General features: G+C 38.7%; 1 pseudogene across 1 annotated transcript; it reads left to right on the forward strand.

Annotated features, from left to right (window-relative positions):
- The first annotated feature begins 343 nt into the window (after window positions 1–343).
- Window positions 344–6,381, forward strand: LOC114287083 (uncharacterized; annotated as a pseudogene). The gene is made up of 4 exons (XR_014356296.1): window positions 344–861; window positions 1,094–1,982; window positions 2,478–3,934; window positions 5,657–6,381. The product of XR_014356296.1 is annotated as an uncharacterized LOC114287083 (transcript).
- The last annotated feature ends 606 nt before the right edge of the window (window positions 6,382–6,987 follow it).

The following is a 6,987-nucleotide window of genomic DNA, read 5'->3' on the forward strand; positions in this document are numbered from 1 at the left end:
ACCGCAATATTTGAATGTTTGTTTCTTAGTTTGTTTTTCTTAGTCTATTTGATTCAATACTACTTAATTTTTATTATTTATTTTGACGACATAAATTGGTATTTAGACAACAAACATAAAATTTATAACAAAATATGTCATACAATACAAAACAAGGCTTATAAATTAGATTGGATAGGATCGGATTCGGATCGGGATTCCACGATCCTATAAGATCCCACTACTAGGATCGAATGATCCTACCTATAAGGAGTTTTTTACATGATCCGGATCGATTGTACTCAAATGGATCGTAAGATCGTAGGATCGTAAGATCTGGATCGGGATTCTGATAACCATGGTAATGCCTGTTAATCCATGGACCCTCTTCTTCATCTTCTCCTTTTTGTTGTTTTTAATTGTACCCGCTTCCGGTGTTAACCCACAAGGCGAATCACTTCTCTCATGGAAGAGAAGCTTGAATGGATCACCGCAGGCGTTAAGTAATTGAGACGCCACTGATGAAACTCCTTGCGGGTGGTTTGGCATTTCCTGCAACTTCAACAATGAAGTTGAGGAACTCAATTTGAGGTATGTGGATTTGCTTGGGAATGTTCCTTCTAATTTCAGTTCACTGATATCCTTAAAAAAGCTAGTCTTGTCGGGTACGAATCTCACTGGTTCAATTCCCAAAGAGATGGGTAAACTCCGAGAACTAACTTGCTTAGATTTGAGTGACAATTCATTCACGGGCAAAATCCCAAGTGAGATTGGCAACTTGTTCAAGCTTGAGGAGCTCTATCTCAATTCAAACCGGGTTCAGGGATCGATACCAGTTGAAATTGGGAACCTCACAAGCTTGAAGTGGCTAATTGTGGCTCCGTTTGGGAAGAAAAAAGTCAGGTTTTTTTGGCTAAAATAGCCACAAAAAACAAAATAGGCTATTTTAGCCACAAAAAATAAAACATCAAATCCAACCCATAATCATTACAATTCTCTCTCACAAAAAAAGCCAAAAAAGTCAAAAAAACCAAAAAGCCAAAAAGCCTTTCCCAAACCAGGCTAAAATAGCCCAGGCTAAAATAGCCAAAAAGCCAACCCACTTCCCAAACAGAGGCTGTGTATGACAACCCAGTGGTGGAATACCAAGCACCATAGGGAACTTAAAAGAAGCTTGAAGTGATAAGAGCTGGTGGCAACAATAACCTTCAAGGCTCACTACCACAAGAAATTGGGAATTGCACCAATTTGGTGATGTTAGGCCTTGCTGAAACTAGCATCTCAGGTTTCCTCCCTCCCAGCCTCGGCCTCCTCAAGAACCTTCAAACCATTGCAATCTACACCGCCCTCCTCTCTGGCCAAATCCCTCTAGAGCTCGGTAACTGCACCGCCCTCCAAAACATCTATTTGTACGAAAACTCGCTAACCGGCTCGATTCCAAGCAGTTTAGGAAAGCTCAAGAACCTCTAGAACCTCCTGCTATGACAAAACAGCCTGGTGGGTATCATTCCACCAGAGATCGGGTATTGCACTGGGCTATTGCTCATCGATTTTTCGATGAATTCACTCACTGGGAACATTCCAGAGACTTTGGGAAACTTGACATCTCTGCAAGAAATTCAATTGAGTGTCAATTAGATCTCCGGAGAAATCCCAACCCAGCTCGGGAATTGTCGCAGTCTCACTCATGTAGAGCTTGACAACAATCAAATCACTGGTACAATTCCATCTGAATTTGGGAATCTGAGGAATCTATCACTACTTTTCTTGTGGCAAAACAGACTCGAAGGGAATATACCATCGTCCTTGTCATTGTGCACCAATCTTGAAGGCATTGATCTTTCGCAGAATGCGTTGATGGGTTCGATTCCAAAAGGTTTATTCAAATTTCCCAAATTGAACAAGTTGTTGCTTCTCTCCAACAATTTTTCCGACGAAATTCCGCCGGAGATCGGACAATGCCTGTCGCTGATACGGTTCAGAGCCAATGACTCACTGGTTCGATTCCACCGCAGATTGGAAACTTGACGAATCTGAGTTTTCTGGATCTCGGATCGAATCGGCTCACCGGAGTCATACCGGTGGAGATTTCCGGTTGCCGGAATCTGACTTTTCTCGATTTGCACTCCAACTCAATCAGATCTCCGGAGAAATCCCAACCCAGCTCGGGAATTGTCACAGTCTCACTTATGTAGAGCTTGACAACAATCAAATCACTGGTACAATTCCATCTGAATTTGGGAATCTGAGGAATCTATCACTACTTTTCTTGTGGCAGAACAGACTCGAAGGGAATATACCATCGTCCTTGTCATTGTGCACCAATCTTGAAGGCATTGATCTTTCGCAAAACGCGTTGATGGGTTTGATTCCAAAAGGTTTATTCGAATTTCCCAAATTGAACAAGTTGTTGCTTCTCTCCAATAATTTTTCCGGCGAAATTCCGCCGGAGATCAGACAATGCTCGTCGCTGATACGGTTTAGAGCCAATGACTCACTGGTTCGATTCCACCGCAGATTGGGAACTTGACGAATCTGAGTTTTCTGGATCTCGGATCGAATCGGCTCACCGGAGTCATACCGGTGGAGATCTCAGGTTGCCGGAATCTGACTTTTCTCGATTTGCACTCCAACTCAATCGCCGGAAACTTGCCAGAGGATTTGAATCAGCTTGTTTCGCTCCAGTTCGTCGATGTTTCGGACAATCTCATTGAAGGGACGTTGAGTCCGAGTCTCGGATCGCTGAATTTGCTCACCAAACTTGTCCTCACGAAGAATCGGTTATCTGGTCCGATTCCTCCTCAGATCGGTTCATGTTGAAAGCTTCAGTTACTAGACCTCAGCAACAACGAGCTCTCCGGTCAGATTCCGGCAGGAGTGGGCAAGATTTCGGCGCTCGAGATTGCTCTGAATCTCAGCTGGAACACTCTTTCCGGAAAAATTCCAGCAGATTTCACGGCGTTGGACAAGCTTGGAATCTTAGATCTGTCCCACAACCAGCCCTCCGGCGACCTTCGATATCTCGCCGACCTTCAAAACCTCGTAGTCCTCAACGTCTCGCACAACAATTTCTCGGGGCGAGTGTCGGACACCTCGTTCTTCGCGAAGCTGCCGCTCAGCGTCCTCGCCGGAAACCAAGGCCTCTACTTTTCCGACGACCAATGCGTCGCTGTCAAGGGCAGCTCATCCACCAGCCACGCCGTTAGGGTAGCGATGGTGGTGCTATTGTGCGCGGTGTGTGCTCTCCTCGTGGCAGCGCTCTACATTACGCTTGGAGGGAAGATGAGGTCCCGCCGCTGTGCCCACGACGACGACATCGACGGAGACGATGACGTGGGGATGGGACCACCGTGGGAGGTCACGCTGTACCAGAAGCTCGACCTTTCGATTGCTGATGTGGCGAAATGCTTGACGGCTGGGAATGTAATCGGACGTGGACGTTCCGGCGTCATTTACAAGGCAAATATTCCGTCAGGGTTAACCATCGCCGTGAAGAGATTCCGGTCGTCGGAGAAGTTCTGGGCGCCGGGATTTTCGTCGAAAATTGCTACATTGGCAAGAATTCGACACCGGAATATTGTTCGGCTTTTGGGTTGGGGGGCTAATAGGAAGACAAAGCTATTGTTCTATGATTATTTGCCTAATGGTACATTGGGTGCATTGTTGCACGATGGTGGTGGTGGTGGTGGTGGTGGCGGCGGTGGAGGAATGGTGGTGCAGTGGGAGACACGGTTGAAGATAGCGTTGTGAGTGGCGGAGGGATTAGCTTACTTGCACCATGACTGCGTTCCGGCTATCCTACACAGGGACGTGAAGGCGCAGAATATACTGTTAGGAGAGCGATACGAGGCGTGCTTGGCGGACTTTGGATTAGCTAGGCTCATTGAGAATGAACATGGCTCCTTTTCAGCCAACCCTCCACAATTTGCAGGCTCCTACGGCTACTTTGCTCCTGGTAAGTTTGTTATTTATTATTCATTTATTTTATTAGTTATTTGGTTTTAATAAATTACTTAACAGTAGAAGAGAGAAAAAAATTATAAAAATATGGAAGGTATAACTAATAAGTGATTTTGATGGTGTGTAAGTGAAAAGTTATGAAAGTGCACGTTTTACTTGTATATCTTCATGTTTATGTAATTGTATTTTTCCTCTCTAACTGATAAGGAATTGCTCCTTATAATTATGCATGATCCAAAACAATGACAAAAATTATGATTTATTACATTTAGTAATGTTAGGTATCATGAAAAGTCTTTCATGAAAATGATCTGAAAGATTTGTAACCTTTGAATTACACTTAAAATAAAGCACCACACACTAATCAAGATAATCTAAAGATTACAAATTTTTCATCCCTAACATTTCTCTATTACATTTTCTTAGATACTGCTTTTCCTCTCCGTTCATGTCTTGATTTAGGAGAAAATAAACTACTGCTCATGATAATGAAAATATATGGATAGGAAAACATTGTGGTTTAAAGGGAATGCACTGTATGAAACTTATAAATAAATAAAAAAATAATATAATTTTAGAAGATTTTTGAAATGATTTAAAAAATATATTTTTTGATTTTTTATTAAAAAATATATAAAAAATAGAGAGATGATATCAACTAAAAACGATGAAAAGATAAAAAAATAAAAATAAAATATGTTAATGTAGAAAATACCAAATAGTGCCTTAATTTTCTGTGTCATAATTAAAAAAATATAATAATTAGACCCAAAATTAAATATAATTAGAAAATAATAAAATTAAAAATACATATAATACACTATTTTTTAAAAAGAGTATTAAAATTTTCCATGATATGGTCACAAAATTCAGCGAATAGTTTTGTCAAGGCCATAAATTTGATTATGACAGCAGATTATAGATGTGAAAGGACAGCTTTAATTAACTTCCCTGCTTGCTTCATTGTTTTTTTTTTTTTTTTTTTTGTCACTTTATTTTTTTATGTACCTGCTCAGTTGACAATCTTATAAATAAGTTCCTTATTTATTACTTATTTGAATCGTATTATTTTTATTTTTTTTTATATTTCTTTTAATAATAAATAAAAATAATAATTTAATATTCAAAAGGGAGAGGTTTTTCTTCAATTCATTGTACTGTTGGGTTTGTAGATCTATCACTGATCACGTTTCGATGATCTAAATTGTTAAATATGTAGAATTTATTAAGTACTTTATGATTATAAAAAATTACGTTAATTGAATATCAATAGACTATTGATCAGAACACATTTTTGTCAATAGTAAATATAATTTTAAAAATAAATTGTTAACAAAAATGTGTTTCGATCACGAGACTAATGATATCTGATCAACATGTTGTTTTGTCAATATAAAGTAGGAAACATTTAGTGTAATCAAATTTTTTACTAAATTTATTTATTTATTTATTTTGACCATTAGACAAAAGTAATGAAATCTACATTAATAATTACACGAGACTTATATTGTTGTGCTCAGTGGTAAGAAAATATCAGTTAGAAATCTGTTTATATATACAATTATTATTATTATTTTTTTTTTTTTATTATTTTTTTTATTTTTTTTTTTTTTCCCCTGAATAGAGATGTGTTATTGTTCTGCCTTTTAACTATCATTTATCCATGAAACATGCACCTATTATTTCAACTCAAAATTATTTGATTTGGTGGCTGCAGAGTACGGTTGCATGCTAAAGATCACTGAAAAGAGTGATGTCTATAGTTACGGAGTAGTTCCGCTAGAAATCAAAACAGGAAAAAAGCCAGTAGACCCATCTTTCCCAGATGACCAACAACATGCCATCCAATGGGTCCGAGACCACCTCAAGAGCAAGAAAAACCCAGTTAACATTATAGATCCAAAGCTACAAGGCCATCCAGACACTCAAATTCAAGAAATGCTCCAAGCTGTCGGCATATCCCTACTCTGCACTAGCAATCGCGTCGAAGATCGCCCCGCGATGAAAGATGTTGTGGCATTGCTGACGGAGATTAGGCACGAGGCAGCTGCAGGATGTGAAGCCCACAAGCCGATGAAGAAGTCTGAAGTTTCGTCCTATTCATCGTCAACGTCGGTGACGACCCCGGCCCAGTTGATGCTCCTCCAAGGGTCATCTAATTGCTCGCTTGCCTACTCTTCTTCCTCGGCTGGATATGTTTCTGGGAATAATCAATGATGAAATGTTGGAAGAAAATTTATTAGGACTGTTTGGTGTAGGATGATATGAGCATTGTAAAGATTTATTAGTGTGATAAGGAGCTGAAGAAAATTGAGTGTATAGTACTTAACATAAGATTATTGTTCCTAATCTCATGTATGAAGCTATTTTGCAAATCATGTACCTCTTTGCCATCTGAAATAGGGCAATTTCTCATCTTTGGCAAATTTTGAAAACATAAAATGAACCCAATAAATTTAATCGAGCACAAAGGGTTGGTTTGAGAAGTGAGTTGACTTTTAAACTTTTTTGATTATTTTAGTCTAGGATTAAAAAATTTGGTTTGGGAAGGACTTTAGGTATTTTTTGGCTTTTTTCACTTTTTTGTGAGAGAAAAAATATAATAATTATGGGTTAGATATAATGTCTTGTTTTATTCAACTAAAAAACTTATTTTATTATTTGTGACTTGTTTGGGGTGTAATAAATAAGTGCACTTTTTGACTTTTTATGAAATATGGGTTGGATATGGGTTGGATTTGAAGTGATGTGATAGAGAGGTGATGTGACTTAAATAAGATGATGTGACTCAAATAAGATAGTGACTTTTTGACTTTTTAAATTTTTTTAAAAATGCCAAACTTGGCCTAAAATAACTAAAAATATCCTAAATTTTACTCCCCAAACGAAACCAAAATCAGATGCAAATACTTGTAAGCTTATAGACCTTACTCACTGTGGGGGTGTTTATGTCAGGCTTTGCCCAATTCTATGTCCAATTTCTATATTGGTATTGTTGCTCATTTTTTAGCTCTCACGGCAAAGTGGGAATTTTTCTACCTAGAAGAG

This window comes from Camellia sinensis, chromosome 15 (genome assembly GCF_055761805.1).
Source record: "Camellia sinensis isolate YWXY chromosome 15, ASM5576180v1, whole genome shotgun sequence".
NCBI lineage: Eukaryota > Viridiplantae > Streptophyta > Magnoliopsida > Ericales > Theaceae > Camellia > Camellia sinensis.